The sequence below is a fragment of the Oryctolagus cuniculus genome, chromosome 2, assembly GCF_964237555.1.
Source record: "Oryctolagus cuniculus chromosome 2, mOryCun1.1, whole genome shotgun sequence".
In the NCBI taxonomy this organism is placed as follows: Eukaryota; Metazoa; Chordata; class Mammalia; order Lagomorpha; family Leporidae; genus Oryctolagus; species Oryctolagus cuniculus.
This window is the reverse complement of record NC_091433.1, coordinates 186,035,168-186,051,178: the sequence shown is the minus strand read 5'-3', so window position 1 is coordinate 186,051,178 and position 16,011 is coordinate 186,035,168.

Here is a 16,011-nt window from a genome sequence, read left to right as displayed (position 1 = left end):
CAAGTTCCTGGAGAATCAAGCAAGGGTAGAGGCACTTCTGGGACACTTTTCAGAAAACCAGTTTTGAGAAAAGCAAGGGGAAAGAGTCTCAGAGCTCTGTGTGCCAAGCAGTGAGCTCCACAACATCAGGCAGCAACAAAAGATCCATTCCTCAGGTGTTTACTTCTTACACCACCAAGTGTCTTGATGATACTTCTGTTACAGAAATATCAAGAGAAAGAAAGGGGGAGGGAGGGAGGGAGAGAGAGAGGGAGGGAGGAAGAGAGAGAGAGAAAGAGAGAGAGAGAGAGTTTGTCTATTCATTGCTTCACTTCCCAAATGGCCACAGAAACCAGAGCTGGGCCAGCTTGAAGCAAGGGTTCAGACGCTCCAACTGGGTCTCCCATGCGGCTGACAGGGTCACAGGCACTTAGGCCATTATCTGCTGCCTTCTAGGCACATCAGCAGGAAGCTGGGTGGGAAGTGGAGCTGCTGGAACTTGAACTGGTGCTCTGGCATGGAATGTTGTCTTTTCAAGCAGTGGCTTTACCCGCTGTGCCACAAGGTCAGCCCCTCCCTTGATTAGTTTTAGTCAGATATGGTAAGATGTGCAGACATGGAAATGACTCATAAAGGGAGATGTGTTTATGCACAATTCCCTGAATCAGGAGGCATGGGTGCCTGCCACACACTGAGGCCACATGAGAGATCAGTGCGGGTCTGAGGCAGGCAGAGGGTAGCGGAAAGCATGGGCCAGAAGCCGTGGCTTCTGCAGACAAAGAAAAGGGCAGACAAAGGGCAAACAAAGAAAGCTGACCAAGGGCTTGTTTGAGTCATCTCGGTGGGTTCTGGGGCATAGGGACTGTCTCTGACTGTTTGGTGCCTGGTCCTGGTAAAATAAACATCACCTCCTGGAGTATAACAGCCAAACAGAAGAGGTGATGAGCCAAGGTAAGTCTTTTGCTAGCTCCGAGAACTAGTGAGCCCTGCAAGGGCAGATTCTCCCCAGTCAGTGGGGATCCAGATTACCAAGGTGCATAAAATAACCTGTTCTGTCTCTGGCATTTGCTGCAGCTAACTTGTTCTAGGTAGGTGAGTGAGCTGCGCTCTGCCTCTCTGCCTCCCTCTGGGTCTTATCCTCTCTGGCACCGGTGCTGAAAGAGGGGCTCCTTAGCACACTGTGAGGAAGGGAGGGCTCAGGACTGAAGTGAGAGAAAGATTGGCTGTGGCCTCCAGGCCTCTCCTCTCCCACATCCTCAGCTGTACATGGAAGAGAGGAGGGTGATGGGGTGAGAGGCGAAAGGCAGGAAGTGGAAGATGTCAATCAACGTCAGGAAACTTGATGGGGCAGGAGTAGTGTGCACTGTAGTTTCTGTCTCTGGTAAGAGCATGCAATCTGTCACTAAAGAATTTCAGAATTATTATTCTTAGTTCCAGTTCCCCTTTTTGTAAATTCAGACCTATATTGCTCTTAGCACAATAAATTAACTAGGCATATACATTTTCTGGCATGGGTGCTTCCACTTAATAGGTAAGTGGTAAATGATTTAGTTCATATTTCAAGGATCACATTTTCAAGACAGTCCATCTCCTTTCTTTGTCTTGGGAAGAATTCAAGATGGAAATCACTATATAAGCTCTGGCAGCAACCTTATCCTCCACGGTCCCAGGCAGCAGCCTGGGTGGCTTCAAATGGAGCAGTCTCCATCCTGGTAATGCAGTTCACTTGTGGCATTTCCATCATGTTTCTGCTACCCCAGCAGTTTTTGCTCGTGTCACACTCTGTAGACCTAAGCTCTGCTTCTCACTGAGTTCAGGGGTGTTGCAGACTGTTGGCTTGGAGCACACAGTGGGGCCATGAAACAGTCTTGGTCTACAAGAAGCTGGGCTGGAATGAATAGCAATTTGGTCTTATAATGGGTTAAGATATTGTGAGTTAATCTAGGAATAAACTCGAGTCTTATGTGATTAGTTCATGAAAGTCTCGTTGATGGAAAAATTTCAGCAAGGTAGAAATACAACAGAGTTCAAAGTAAAAGACCAATATACCCTTAATTGTATAACCCCCTCTCTTCTCCAGAGGTAGCCACAGTTAATTTGGTGGTCTATTTATATCATTTCTGCTGTTTGTTTCTGTACATCCACATATGCTTATACAATCAAGATGATATTAAAAAACACACATACGTGGTTATGTAATGAGTAATGTTTGTACTTTTTTGATGAATAAGATTTTTCATGTTAGTTCAAATAGATGTACCTAGTTTAAAATCATGTTTTATTCTATGATAGATATGAATAATTTACAGCTTAATTCCCTTTCCTTAAGATTTTCATTACAGGCAGAGAGGAGAGCAAGGTCTTCCAGTCACTGGCTCACTCCCCAAATGACTGCAATGGCCAGAGCTGTGCTGATCCGAAGGCAGGAGCCAGGAGCCTCTTCCGGGTCTCCCACATGAGTGCAGGGGCCCAAGCACTTGGACCATCTTCCACTGCTTTCCGAGGCCATCAATAGGGAGCTAGATCGTAAGAGGAACAGCCAGAACTTGAACTGCTGCCCATATGGGATGCTGGCGCTGCTGGCAGTGGCTTTACCTGCTACACCACAGGACCAGCCCCTTAATTTCCTTTTGAAGAAAAATAAGATCTGTTTCCAAATGTCCTTTACTGCAAAAGATGTGTGTATTCTTTGTGCTGTTACCTTTCGCTAGGATCCTGTTTTGGTTTTCTAAGGTTGCCATCACAAAATGCCACATGTTGAGCAACTTCAGCTTGGGGAATTCTTTCTCATGTGTCAGGGAGCCAGTCTGGGGTCAAGGTGTTGGCAGAGTTGGTTTCTGATGAGACCTGTCTGCCCTGCTTACAGGTGGCCAGCATATCTCCGAACAGGAATACATGCTGGGATACTGAGGGCTAAGATTTCAACACATGAACTTAGCGGGGTATGATTCAGATGCAGCCCGGGACAATGTTCTAGCCACTGAAGCTAACAAGTTGTCACCAGAGTGAGCAGATGAAGACATGCATTTGCTTCAGCTCACAGATGGAGACATCTCGGTACACACAGAGATGTCTACTTTCTGCTCCATGACATCTGGAAACTCCTGGGTACACATTTCCTTCAAGATCTTCTGGAACTTCGCCACTCCCACCAACAAGGAGAATCTATTTCTTCTCCTCTCCAAGCTGACCTTGCCAGAACTTTGTGATCATCTCTACAGAACACTGCCAATGTGACATGGTAAAAATTTAAAAAAAAAAAAGCCATTTATTTATTTGAAATGGGAAGAGAGAGAGAGAGAGAGCAAGAGAGAGGATCTTTTCTTCACTGATTCACTCTCCAAATGACTACAACAGTCACATCTGGGCCAGGCTGAAGACAGAATTCAGAAAGTCCACCCTGGTCTCCCACGTGGGTGGCAGAAGCCCCCGTCCTTGGGCCATCTTCTGCTGCCTCCCCAGGTGCATTAGCAGGCAATGCTGAATTGGAGGAGCTGGGAGTTGAATCTGCACTCCAACATGGAATGCCAATGTCACAGGTGATGGCCTAACCTGTTTGTGCAGCTTTTGAGGTTAATTCAGAAAATATGACTTCTACCTTTCTCTCCAGGGACACACAACCTGGGACTTCATTCCCCACATGATGTAGAAGCCGAAATCAGTTCAGATGGAGAGGGACTGAGGCCCCCAACCCCAAGCCAGTGTAAATCTCCAGTCACAGGAGTGAAACCTTCTTCTGCTCATTCAGTCCCCACCCTGCTGGGGCATGCCTGCATTCTTAACCTGTAATATCTGTGATCATACAAATCACTGCTAAGTTTCACAGTCATTTGTTACAAGCCACAGTAGCTGAAGCGGCTCATTTTCTCTTGCGGCTGTTGAGGAGGATTTGAAAATGAAGATTTCTGCTTGCAGTGCCTACATGTGGCCTCACGGTGTGGTTTGGCTTCCTCCCAGACTGGAGGCCTCAGGGTTGTTGGACCTCCTACATGGAACTTCAGGGCTGCAAGCGTCAGGGACTTAAAGCAGCCAGAGGAGGACCCATTGCTTGTTATGACCCAGCCTCAGAAGTCACACGGTGTCACTTTCATTGAACTTCCTCGATTAGCAGCAAACCTGAGGATGTCTGGATTCAAGGGTGGTGATAGAGAGCTCTTCCTAATGAAAGGGATGTCACAATTTCCAGACATACTTTATAAGTGCCAGATACCACGTGGGAGAGGCCATTCACTCAAATCGTTTTCCTGTCCTGGAGCCCAGCCCATCTTCCCTCTGCAGGCTGACACATGAGCTCAACTTTTTCTTCTAGCTACTAATTGTCCGTGTCTGTTCCTTTCTATTCTTACACTGGAATTTTAACTTTAGGAACTGGGTTTTTACTTTTCCTGAAATGCTTTCTAATTCTCTAATTGGCTCTTTTTCATAGTCGCTTGTTCTTGTTTTGTGAATGCAGTGTCCCCTCCTATTTCTCTGAGGACAAAATATATCTCTTTTTAAACCCTGTCTCTTGCTTGATTGGTTTCTCTGGAGTCAGGCCCTGTTTCCTTGCTCTAAGACTCTTCTTCCCCATGATGCCTCTCACCTGCTCCATTGATTTACCACTTCTAGATGTGAATGACAGCCGAGGTCATTTGGCTCAGTAGCTGCTGAAGGTATCTTTGTGGACTGGGAGGGGGTCAGTTTCACACTGGACTTTTGTCTTGGATGGGGGGCATGGCTCCAGTCTGTATATGGTGGACAGGATCGGGTGGCAGGCTTCGGTTCAGGGAGCCTGTGCATTCTCGAAGCCTGGGGAGCCAAGTAAGAAGGCATCGCCTCTGCTGAAGAGCTGTAACTTTAAATCGCATGGGCCAGCTTGTTTCTCTTCTTCCCTAAGTGTTTGGTGGGGCACAGACTTTGATGCTGAAACATTTCTCCCCTCCTGATTTTGAAGACGTTGCTTCACCGTTGACGTTTTGCCAGTGATGCTGTCATAAACTTGCAGTCTTGACCTTTAGGTAAAGTGTGTCCTCCCCATCCCTCTCTCCTTTTGGTGATGTTAGGATTGTCTTTCTCTCCAGGGTGGAAAATTCTGTGACTCTTTATGCTGGTGTATTAGACTGCTTCTGCTACTACACAAAAGGAACAGAAGTTTATTTAGCTCACAGTTCCAGAGGTTGAAAGGCCATGGCACTGGCATCAACGTGGCTCTGGTGAGGACTTGTGCCAGATTCCGTCACCATGGTGGGAGAAAGTGAGAGAGCGAGCGATCCCAGGGCAGACAGGAAGCCAGGGAGGGATTCAAGGATCAGCGTTGCTCTTTTATAGAAACTTGTTCCCACGAGCACTAACTCAGGGCTCCCACAAGAGCTGCATCACTTCCTTCTTTGCTTGCTCCTCCCCAAGACAAAGACATGATGACCTTGCTCCAGGCTCCCCCTGGAGCCCCCCTCCCACTCCCACACCTTTTCATTGCCATACTGAGCACCAAGCTTCCAGCACTGGGATCCCCAGGTTACAAGCCACATCCACATCACCTCATTCAGTGCTGATTCCCTTAGACATGTTGTATAGAGTACACGGTAAATCCTTTCAAAAGCTCAAGGCTTCCAGATCTGGGAAATTTTTAAAAACTATGTTTTGATAAGTTTTCTCATCTAATTTTCTCTCAAAATCTTATGTTTCATATTTTGAATTTAAATTCCAACCCTGATTTATCTAGTTTCCTATCATTAAGCATGTTTCTCCAAATCCTATTTTTCTAACCTTTTCCTTGAGTATCCATTTTAATTGTTATGTATTCAATTTCCAATATCTTTTTGTTTAAACTTTTCTTTTAATTATATTTTCCATTAACTTTTTTTTTAAAAAAGGTTTATTTATTGATTTGAAAGGCAGAGAGAGAGAGAGAGAGAAAAATATCTTCCTACTGCTGGTTCACTTACAAATTGGCTGCAATGTCTGGGGCTGGGTCAGGGCAAAGCAAGGACCCTGGAGCTCCATGTGGGTCTTCCATAGGGGTGTGGGTGCCCAACATTTGCAATATTTTCCACTGGTTTCCCAGGCACATTAGCAGGGAGTTGGATCAGAAGTAGAGCAGCCAGGGCTCAAACTGACGCCCATATGGTATGTGCTCGCATTGCAAGAGGAAGCTTAATCCCGCTGTGCCACAATGCAGGCACCAAGACTACTTCTTTTTAAAAATGTATATGTGTATTCCTTTCTTTTTTATGGTTTATTTTATTTATTTGAAAGACAGAGTCACAGAGAGAAAGGGAGAGACAGAGAGGAAGAGATCTTCAATCCACTGGTTTAGTCCCCAACTGGCTACAATGACAGTGGCTAAGCAAGGCTGAAGCCGGGAATCAGGAACTCCATCCAGGTCTCCCACATAAGTGGCAGGATTCAAAGTATTTGGACCATCTTCTGTTTCTTCCTCAAGATTGTTAACAGGTGCTTGATTGGAAACAGAACAGCCCAGACTTTAACTGGCACTACAATATGGGATGCAGAATTGTAGGCAGTGGCTTAACCTGTTGCACCACAATTCCAACCCTGAGAATACATCTTTTTATAGGATTTTTAAAATGCAGCATCTTTTAAAAAAATCTTTCTGAAAATATTGTTAATGAGAGATTACTTTTGTTTCAGTTTCCTTCATAGTGACTGTTATCTGTTTCTTTGTTTCGACTTCTGCTTACTTTGTGACAGAATTGTACTGATGCCTGGTGCTGCCTGTCTGTCTGGCCTTGTGAAAGAACTGCTTGGTGGCTTTGTGTTCATGGGCAATTCTTGATTGCTAGGGACTCCACCAAAGGTAAGCAACCCCCACTGTCAATGCCTTTAATTTATTTTTATTTTTTGACAGGCAGAGTGGACAGTGAGAGAGAGAGACTGAGAGAAAGGTCTTCCTTTGCCGTTGGTTCACCCTCCAATGGCCGCCGCGGCCGGCGTGCTGCAGCCGGTGAACCGCGCTGATCCGATGGCAGGAGCCAGGTGCTTCTCCTGGTCTCCCATGGGGTGCAGGGCCCAAGGACTTGGGCCATCTTCCACTGCACTCCCAGGCCATAGCAGAGAGCTGGCCTGGAAGAGGGGCAACAGGGACAGAATCCGGCGCCCCGACTGGGACTAGAACCCAGTGTGCCGGCGCCGCAAGGTGGAGGATTAGCCTAGTGAGCCGCGGCGCCGGCCTAATTTTTTTTTGTCTTGGGTTGGTCATGTTTTAAAAGGAGATTCTTAAGATTTCCTATTTGTGGGATTTAAACCTGGTACTCATTCCCTGGAAACCGGTGTGGGACAGATGCTAAGTTCATTCGGCAACTTTTACCTTCCTCCCCTAGTTTCAGTCTTTTGCCTGTGTATTCAACAAAGCCTTATGTTCCCAGTCAGAAAATCTCTGTCTTATATTCTCCACAAAAGAAATTTCCCCCACTGCCTTTTTGAAAAAGGGAGGGGTCCAGGACTCATTATTCTTTCATTTATGTATTTAGTTATGCATCTGAAAGACAAGGAGAGAGAGAGAGAGACAGACAGAGAGAGAGAGAGAGAGAGAGAGAGAGAGAGAGAGAAAGGGTTGAATCTGCTCTGCTTTGGTTCATTTCCAAATGCCCACAGTAGCCAGGGCTGGAACATGCCAAAATTAGGAAGCAGGAACTCTGTCCAGTTCTCCCATGTGAGTTTTTAGGGACCCAATGGCTTTGAGCCATCATCTGCTGTCTCCCAGCGTGCACATCAGCAGGAAGCTGGAATTGGAAGCAAAGCTGGAACCAGAACACAGGGACTATGATATGAGATGTGTGCATCCCAAGCAGTGGTTTGACTGCTGTATCAAATGTCCACCCCCCATTTCTTAGAATTATTCTCAACCAATTCTTCCACTTTGAGCCTTTTGTGCGCACTCATTTCAACAAGCACTTGAGGCTACCAAGTCTCAGCTTTCCAGAGATACTCTACCAGGGTCACCAGGATCGTTCTCAGATTGCCCCATTTTTTTTAGGGTTGGGGGATGTGTTTTTCCAGGGTCTACCAGGTCAGTTCCAATGTCTCAACCAATTCTCAGTTTCCATTTATTTGTTTGGTTATTTGGCTTTTCACTTTTGTCTCATTCAGTTTGTTTTGATGGGTTAAAGCATTTTTATTTAGATTTCCTTTGCCTTATCTTTACTGGAGTTTTGGGAATGAGTTGCTGTTAATCAGAAATCAATGTATATTCCAGTCACCATCTTCAACTGGAATATAATACAAGTTTTCTTTGTTAAAAGTTACAAATGTGTTTAAAGAAATATCCCCACATAACCTCATTGCTTTTAATCCTTTGACAAAATAAAACAAAATCTTTGATAATCCAAATAATCCTCGCACCTAAAATTGGGCCAATTTTCTTGGTAATGGGAGTGGAATGAAAAAAGTTTGCCTGTGGTTATAGGGAAAATTCTGCAGGTAAGAGTGCGGCCCATTGTAGCAAACAGGTGAGAAATGTTAGTTTCCTTCAGTTGCTGTAACAAATGATCAATAATGTGGTCCACTTGGTGGCCTTAAACAACAGAAAATTATTCTTTCAGTTCTGGGAGCAGAAAATTCTGGAAGCAATCTGTGTCACTGGGCCAACAACAGGGTGTCAGCAGGATCACATTCTTTCCAGGGGACATGCGGGAGATTCCATTCCTGATCTCTTAGAATTTCCAGTGACTTCCGCCTAGATTTCTCCAACCCCTATCTCTATAATCACACTGCTTTCTCTTCTCTCTCTGTTAAATCTCTGTGTCTTTCTTATCACAAGAGGGTGCTTATGGTTGTATTTGGAGAACGTGTGGACCATCTACTCATTTCAAGATCCTTAATGTCATCTGCAAAGTCTTTGCCATGCAAGATGACACTTGCTGGCTCTAAGAAATATAGATTCACGGGGCCAGCCCTGTGGAGTAGCAGGCTAAGTCTCCTCCTGCAGTGCCGGCATCCCATGTGGGTGCCAGTTCATGTCTGCCTGCTGTTCTTCCAATCCAGCTCTGTGCCTATGGCCTGGGAAAGCGGTGAAAGATGGTCCAAGAGTTTGGGACACTGCACCCATGTGGGAGATCTGGAAGACTGCTCCTGGCTCCTGGCTTTGGAAAGGCCCAGCTCTGGCTGCTGTGGCCATTTTGGGAGTGAACCAACAAATGGAAGACCTCTCTCTGCCTCTCCCTCTCTCTATCTGTAGCTCTGCCTCTCAAATAAATGAATAAATTTTTTACAAAAAGGAAATATAACTTTGTATATTCAGGGGCTGTTACTAAGCCTTCTATAGTCCACACTCTGACTTCCAAATGTTCATGTCCATTGACAAGCAAGACATACTCACCTCATCCCAGCATGCCCAAAAGTCTCAACCCAAGGCAGCAGCGTCCTGAAGCCCAGAGTTACATCTAGATCATTATTATCTCAAAAGCCCCAAATCTTGTGGTATCTGAATCATCTGAATCAGGAATGAGTGAGACTCTGGGTTTTTTCTATCCCAGGGCTAAATTGATTCTGTGGCTCTGTGAACAAGTAAACAGGTTATCTGCTTCCTAAACACAATGGTGGACAAATACATGGTAACAGTTATGGACATTCTCACTCCAGAAAGTGCCAAGTGCTTGAAGGACAAAGGGGGCCACTGGTCCAAATTTCAAAATCTGAAAGGACAAATTACAATAGGCTTTAAACCTGATGAGAATTCTCTGTGGCTCAAGGCTCTGCCTTCTGGGCCTGTGACTAACTCCTTGTTAAATTTTTTCCTGGATAGATCTAGAGGACAAATGATCAAGAACTTTTCATTCTGATTTTCTCATGCACTGGAATTCACAGCCTAGTGGACTAACAGAATTCAGAAAAAATCTCTCTCCATCTTTGAATTATTTTTTAAATTCAGAATCTGCTTAACAATTCTAGAGATGCAGTGTTCCCAAGTCACTGAATTATTAGATGTTTACTGAGCCCATTCTCTGTGTCATGCAGAGGCGACTGTATGGCGGGTCTTAGGACTCAGTAAGGATGATGAGGGGGAGTCACACAATGAAAAAAAAAAACAAGCAGCAAATAGCTTTACATTCTGATAAATATTTTGAAAGAAAATAGGGTAGCATAATAGAGTATTGTGAGGAGTATTTATTTAGATTGAGTGATGAATAAAAGCTTATCTGAGGTAAGAACTTGAGACATGAGAGATGAGAGATAACCATTGATCAGAACAGGGGAGAATCATCTGGCAAATGGAAGGGACCCCAAATGAGATATCTCAGAGTTCTCTGGGAAGGGACAGGAGTCAGTACGAGTGAAGAGCAGTAGGCGACATGGAGAGTGATGCACAATGAGGTTAAAGGGAGGAGTGTGAGAAAGCAAAGTATGAAGTTTAGCTTTATTGTAAATTCAGTTGGAAGCCACTGGAGCTTTTCAAAGAATGGAGTGACATCATCTCATTTACATTTTAGAAAATCACTCTGCTTGCTTTAAGAGGTAAAATAATGATAAGTTTTTAAAAAATATTTGATTTATTTATTTGAGAAGCAGAGTTACAGAGAGAGAGGGAGAGAGAGAGAAAGGTCTTCCATCCGCTGGTTCACTCCCCAAATGACCACTATGGCTGCAGCTGGGCCAATCTGAAACCAGGAGCTTCTTTCGGGTCTCCCACGTGGGTACAGGGGCCTAAGGACTTGGGCCATCTTCTACTGCCTTCCCTGGCCATAGCAGAGAACTAGATTGGAATAGGAGGAGCTGGGACTAGAACTGGCACCCATAGAGAATGCTGGCACCACAGGCAGAGGCTTAGCCTACTGTGCCACAGCACCAGCCTGAAGATAGTATTTTTTTTTTGACAGGCAGAGTTAGACAGTGAGAGAGACAGAGAGAGAGTTATAGACAGTGAGAGACAGAGAGAAAGGTCTTCCTTCCGTTGGTCACTCCCTTAATGGCCGCTACGGCTGGTGCTACACCGATCCAAAGCCAGGAGCCGGATGCTTCCTCCCAGTCTCCCATGTGGGTGCAGGGACCCAAGCACTTGGGCCATCCTCCACTGCCTTCCCGGGCCACAGTAGAGAGCTGGACTGGAAGAGGAGCAACCGGGACTAGTACCTGGTGCCCCAACTGGGACTAGAACCCGGGGTGCCAGCGCCACAGGCAGAGGATTAGCCAAGTGAGCCACGGCACCAGCCTCGAAGATAGTATTTTGAAATGACCTGGGCAGCCCCTCATCACAACTTGGGATGGGGTGATCATAATGTTAAGCAAGAGTAGAGAGATTCAACATGGATTTCAAGGGTGAAAACATTCCATTAAGAATTGCTGAGAGACCAGACTTGGGGACCAAGGAGAAGCATGAAATCCAAGGTCATGTGTAGGTTTTGGCTTTGAGTAATTGAAGGGATTGTGATATAGGATTTTTGGAATGGGATGTAGAGTTCTCCTTTGGGACAACTTGGATGGAATGTCAAGGTGTTTTGAGGGAGATGAAAGCCACAGGCTTATTTATTTATCTGTTGCATTTAAAATGCTTATTAGAGATTTAAAAGAAGATGCTGGATAAATAGGATAGGTGAGTCCGGGGATCAGGACTGGCAACGTAAATTTCAAGTCAACGTGTAGATATTCAATGCACAGAGTCATGAAACTAGAAGAAATGAACCAGAGGGGAAAATGTGACTAGAGAACATATACCCCAGAGAGAACACCAGGCCCTCGAATGCTCGGAGGATAAAGAGAGGAGAATGAAGACGGGAGACAGCAAGGAGGTACGAGGAAAGCCATGGACTGCAGTGACATGGAAGGATGTGCTTTCAGAAGGAAGTTATTGTAGCTACAGAAATTCTTTCTCAGAATTAAAACAACATCTGACTTTGTATTACTTCTACACAGATGTTAATTCTGGAAAACATACAAAAACAAGTAAAGGGGGATTTTACATAAATATTTTAGAGTAAATGTCTTGTTCTTGATTTAAATCCTGGAGCAGCACTTACCATTGGCCTCTGTGAGCTTCATTTCCCTTACTTCTTGAACGAAATAGTGACATTTGCTTAGCAGGATTAACATGAAACTTACTAAAAGTGCTCACCACACTCCTAGTGTATACAATATTCTCAATAAATTGAAGTAAGTCTTGGGTTGATTTTTCTTCTATGATTATCTCATCTAGAGCTGAAGATAAACTCATCTTCTTTTTAAAGCCTAGGCTATCTAAACTACTATTTACATCCCATCCTTTCCTCCACTGGGTCAGTTTTCCAGATCTCAAATAATTCTAAGGCAAACAAGAGATGTTATATAGGCAATACCTTTCTATAAATGTAATGGGTTGGACCATTTTGTAAAGTAGGGAGCTGCTTTGAGAAAATAACGTGGTCAAGAGAGTCCCATTGTGTGAGATTTAATTTCATTTTTACTACTTGGAAGCTATGTGGATTTCAACAATTTATTTAAGCCTTCTTTGTGTCATTTTGCCATTTGTAAGATGGAGGGAATGATTCCTATCTCACTGGGTTGTTAAAAGGTTTACATGAATTGAAATGGGTACAAGGCTTAGAAGAGTGCCATGTGTTCAATATTGAGTAGGCATTCATTAATGTGAGCTGCTATCTAAATTCAGGATTCCAGGCAGATGGCTGGATGGCCTCCTATCCAGAATGCAGTGCCAGGGATTTGTGCCTCAAAGAGGTGGGTGAGATGACTTCTGAGCTCCCTTTTGGATTTGACATTTTAGGATTTGATAGCGAGTGGGACTCAGTGAATTTGGGGGTGGGTTATTTCCAAAGATGAAAGGGGGCAGAGTGTCCTTGACTCAAAGGAAGCTGAGACTTATTCAGGAATATATGAAATGGATTAAAAATTTAAAAAATTCAGTATTGAATAATGCTTTCCTCTTTTTAAATGTCAAAACTTCAGCTGCTTTTCTGGCTATGTTTCCTATTTGGATTTTAAATTTTTCTTTGATAATTCATCCTCAATACTGAAGCAGCATGGTATAGAGAAAAGATAATGGATTCAGAGTAAATTCAACCTTCAATCCTTTACTTCAGCAGAATCGCTGAATGTCTGTGACCTTCAGTTTCTGTAATTTAAAAAGAGATAATAGGTAATAGATGTCTCGCATGGTTATTGTGAGAAATAAATATGAGAGCTTTTCTATAATTACCAAAGGGAAGATAGCTGGGGTGAATCATTTTGATGTAGTAGATATTTTGGGAAACTCAACAATTTGATCTTCCCTTTATTTTTAATAATTGCATATTTTATTAGAAATGTTAAGTATGTAACATCTAACATTCAATCTGTGTTTCATTAAACTTGTTTACCTAAAAAGATAATGTACATGAAATTCTCATCGGAGCAAAAACCATGTTATCTTTCTTTAGTTTCCCTGCTGGACTGCAACCCCTAACACTGCTTGTTCCTATTTCCTGCCAGATTCCAAAAATATCAATGCAGATGGCTCTTTTTGAAACCGAGGAAAGCAAATCTAGATATTTGCAGTTATGGGTCTTGTTATTAGAGGATATTTATAATCCTATGGAAACTAGATCTTATTTGAATCAATAGGAAAGAGTAGTTTCTACAAGTTCTAAAAATACTTCTCAGAAATAATGCTCTTCCCAGACCCCTAATGCTGAGTCAGGTACACCTCACCTCTCCGTTTAATAGGATACTGATGGTTCCCTTTAGGCCAATGGGAAAATTAGTTAGTGCCAAGATATTTTTAACTGGTCTGAACAAACACATCTTCATTTGCATTCAGCATGATGTAACCCTAGCAACAGTGTGTATTTTTGGACTCCTTCTCATTTAATGCAAATGAAGCTCCACCGATACCCCCGGAATCTGATGACAGAATTCAATGTGACCAATTCACATGTCTGAAGCTTCCAAGTTCTCTACCAGCAGCACTGGATGCCGATTTACTGTTGCCAGTATGAATCAGTATAGCCCCAACTGAATCGTTTTGTAGCACTAGTTGTCGTGTTTACTTTCAAGTCCCATTCAACTGTCACTCCAGTTAAACATGGCCTGAGGTGTGGCGGAAGCTGTCTGTTGTTGTGTCAAGAGTTTAGGCCTAACCTGTGACAGAGAATTAAATACATAACTGGGCTCCTTCTGAACTGTGACCTGAGTGCAGTTGCCTGCCATCTCCCAGCCACAATGTCTTCTGGAAAATGGGAGGCAAACATGAATTCCACAATTTTCCTCCTTTCTAAAGTTGCAAATATTAAATCAAATGTCTAAAATAATTTTTGGAGTTTATTATTACTTCTAATTGTAGATATTCTATACTTACAGGGTACATAGTGATGTTGTGATCTAAACTTACATTATGGAATGGTTCAATCAAGCTAATGAACAAATGCGTCAGCTCACGTGTTTATCATTTTTGTTGTAGAGAAAACATTGAGAATCCACTTATTTAGCCTTTGTAAAACAGCAAGGAGGACATCAATTCATGGGCATGCTTTCACACTGACCTTTCATAGTGTCTGCCATGATGATTGTTACAAAAAAAATGGGTGGTGCTCTGTGCTGTAACAGTGTTTCTTGTATAGAGCTGGCATTGAGAATAGAGGAGCTTGGCCTTGCTGAGCACTGGCCCTCTCTAACCTCTGTAAGTACTTGGTTTGCATTGCTGTGCTTGAGCAATTTAAAGATGGGTATACGGGAACTGTTTGTATGTATTGATGAGCAAGAAATTCTCATTTTCCACTGAAAATAGAGCAGCAAGAAACCTGAGTGACAAAGGACTTTGTCAGCCCTGATTGGATAGTTGCTCCTCTGGCCTTGCTCCCAGCCTTTGACTTCCCAGGGTTATTACCAGCTCTTTTTCAACCTTATTTAACCATTGTGTGCTGGAACAAGTGCACATATGATTGTATGGTAAGCAGTCATCAAGGCTTCTGTTCACAGGGTCTTACTTGGTTCAACTGCCCCAAAAACCATGGATTAGGCCACAGGACTCGGGAGCAGAAATTTGAATATGTGTGAGAATCTACATGTGTGTATGTATGTGTGAATATGGGCACGGGCAATCCCCTGTGTGTGTGTTTTCCTGGGTCTATATTTTTTAGTCTGTGCTTGTGACTTTGCGAACTAGGTTTGGTACTGTGTTCATATGATTATGTTAGTAGATTTTGGCATATGCGGTTTCTGTGTACTTTTTGTTGTGTGGGAGGAAGGGAGAAGCTGAGGATTAGATCATTCATCCATTCACTCAAGAAATATTCACTTGGGGGATGAGTGGATAAGAACTAGGCTTTGAGTCTGTGTGATCCTTGGTTCAACCAATAGAGGGATCATGACGAAAGACAGAGGGACATACTGACCTCCACTGTGAGCTTTGAGCAACACCGTACCTAAGTCCTCTGTCTGTAGAGGCTCAAGGGCAGTGAAATCCCAAATTATTCTAGACCATGCATATGAAGCCATTGCACATGGAGAGCTCCATCTGTCCTTCTGTCTTCTACTCTGCTACTGTTCTTTGAACGTCGTGTCCCTTCCTGGGGTCCTACTTTGCCATAATAGTAAAGGCTCGAATATGGTGTGTTCCTTCTAATGCAGTTCCAGAGGCATGACCCTGACCAATTGGTTAAGTCTCTGTTCCTCCCAGGGAAGACCCTAGGATGCTTACAGAGGTGTAGGACACTGTTCAAGTCACATCACATTGTGTTTTTAAAATTGAAGCTCTCGGGAACATTGCTATAAACACAATTGTCACCAACGTGGCACTTTTAAGTGTTCTAGAGAATAGAAACAAAGCTCACACCTCCACTTGCATCAGTCAGAGAATTAGGCAGAGAGAGTACCTTCATGCTTCTTTGGACAGGAGAATGAGGGCAGCACATCCCAGAAAGAAGACGTGTTTGCCCCATGCAAACTGTGATAGGGACCTGGGTCTCCCAGTTCAAGGACTTTCAGGTACTCCATGTCCATGAAGAACCCTTGATATTTCTTTTTCTCAAAAAGCTCTGAGCTTTGATGGCTCCTGATCTGCCTCTATGCATGCCCAGAGCACTTCTGATTTGGCTCCTGGACACATCCTGCAGCATTTCACAGCTTAGA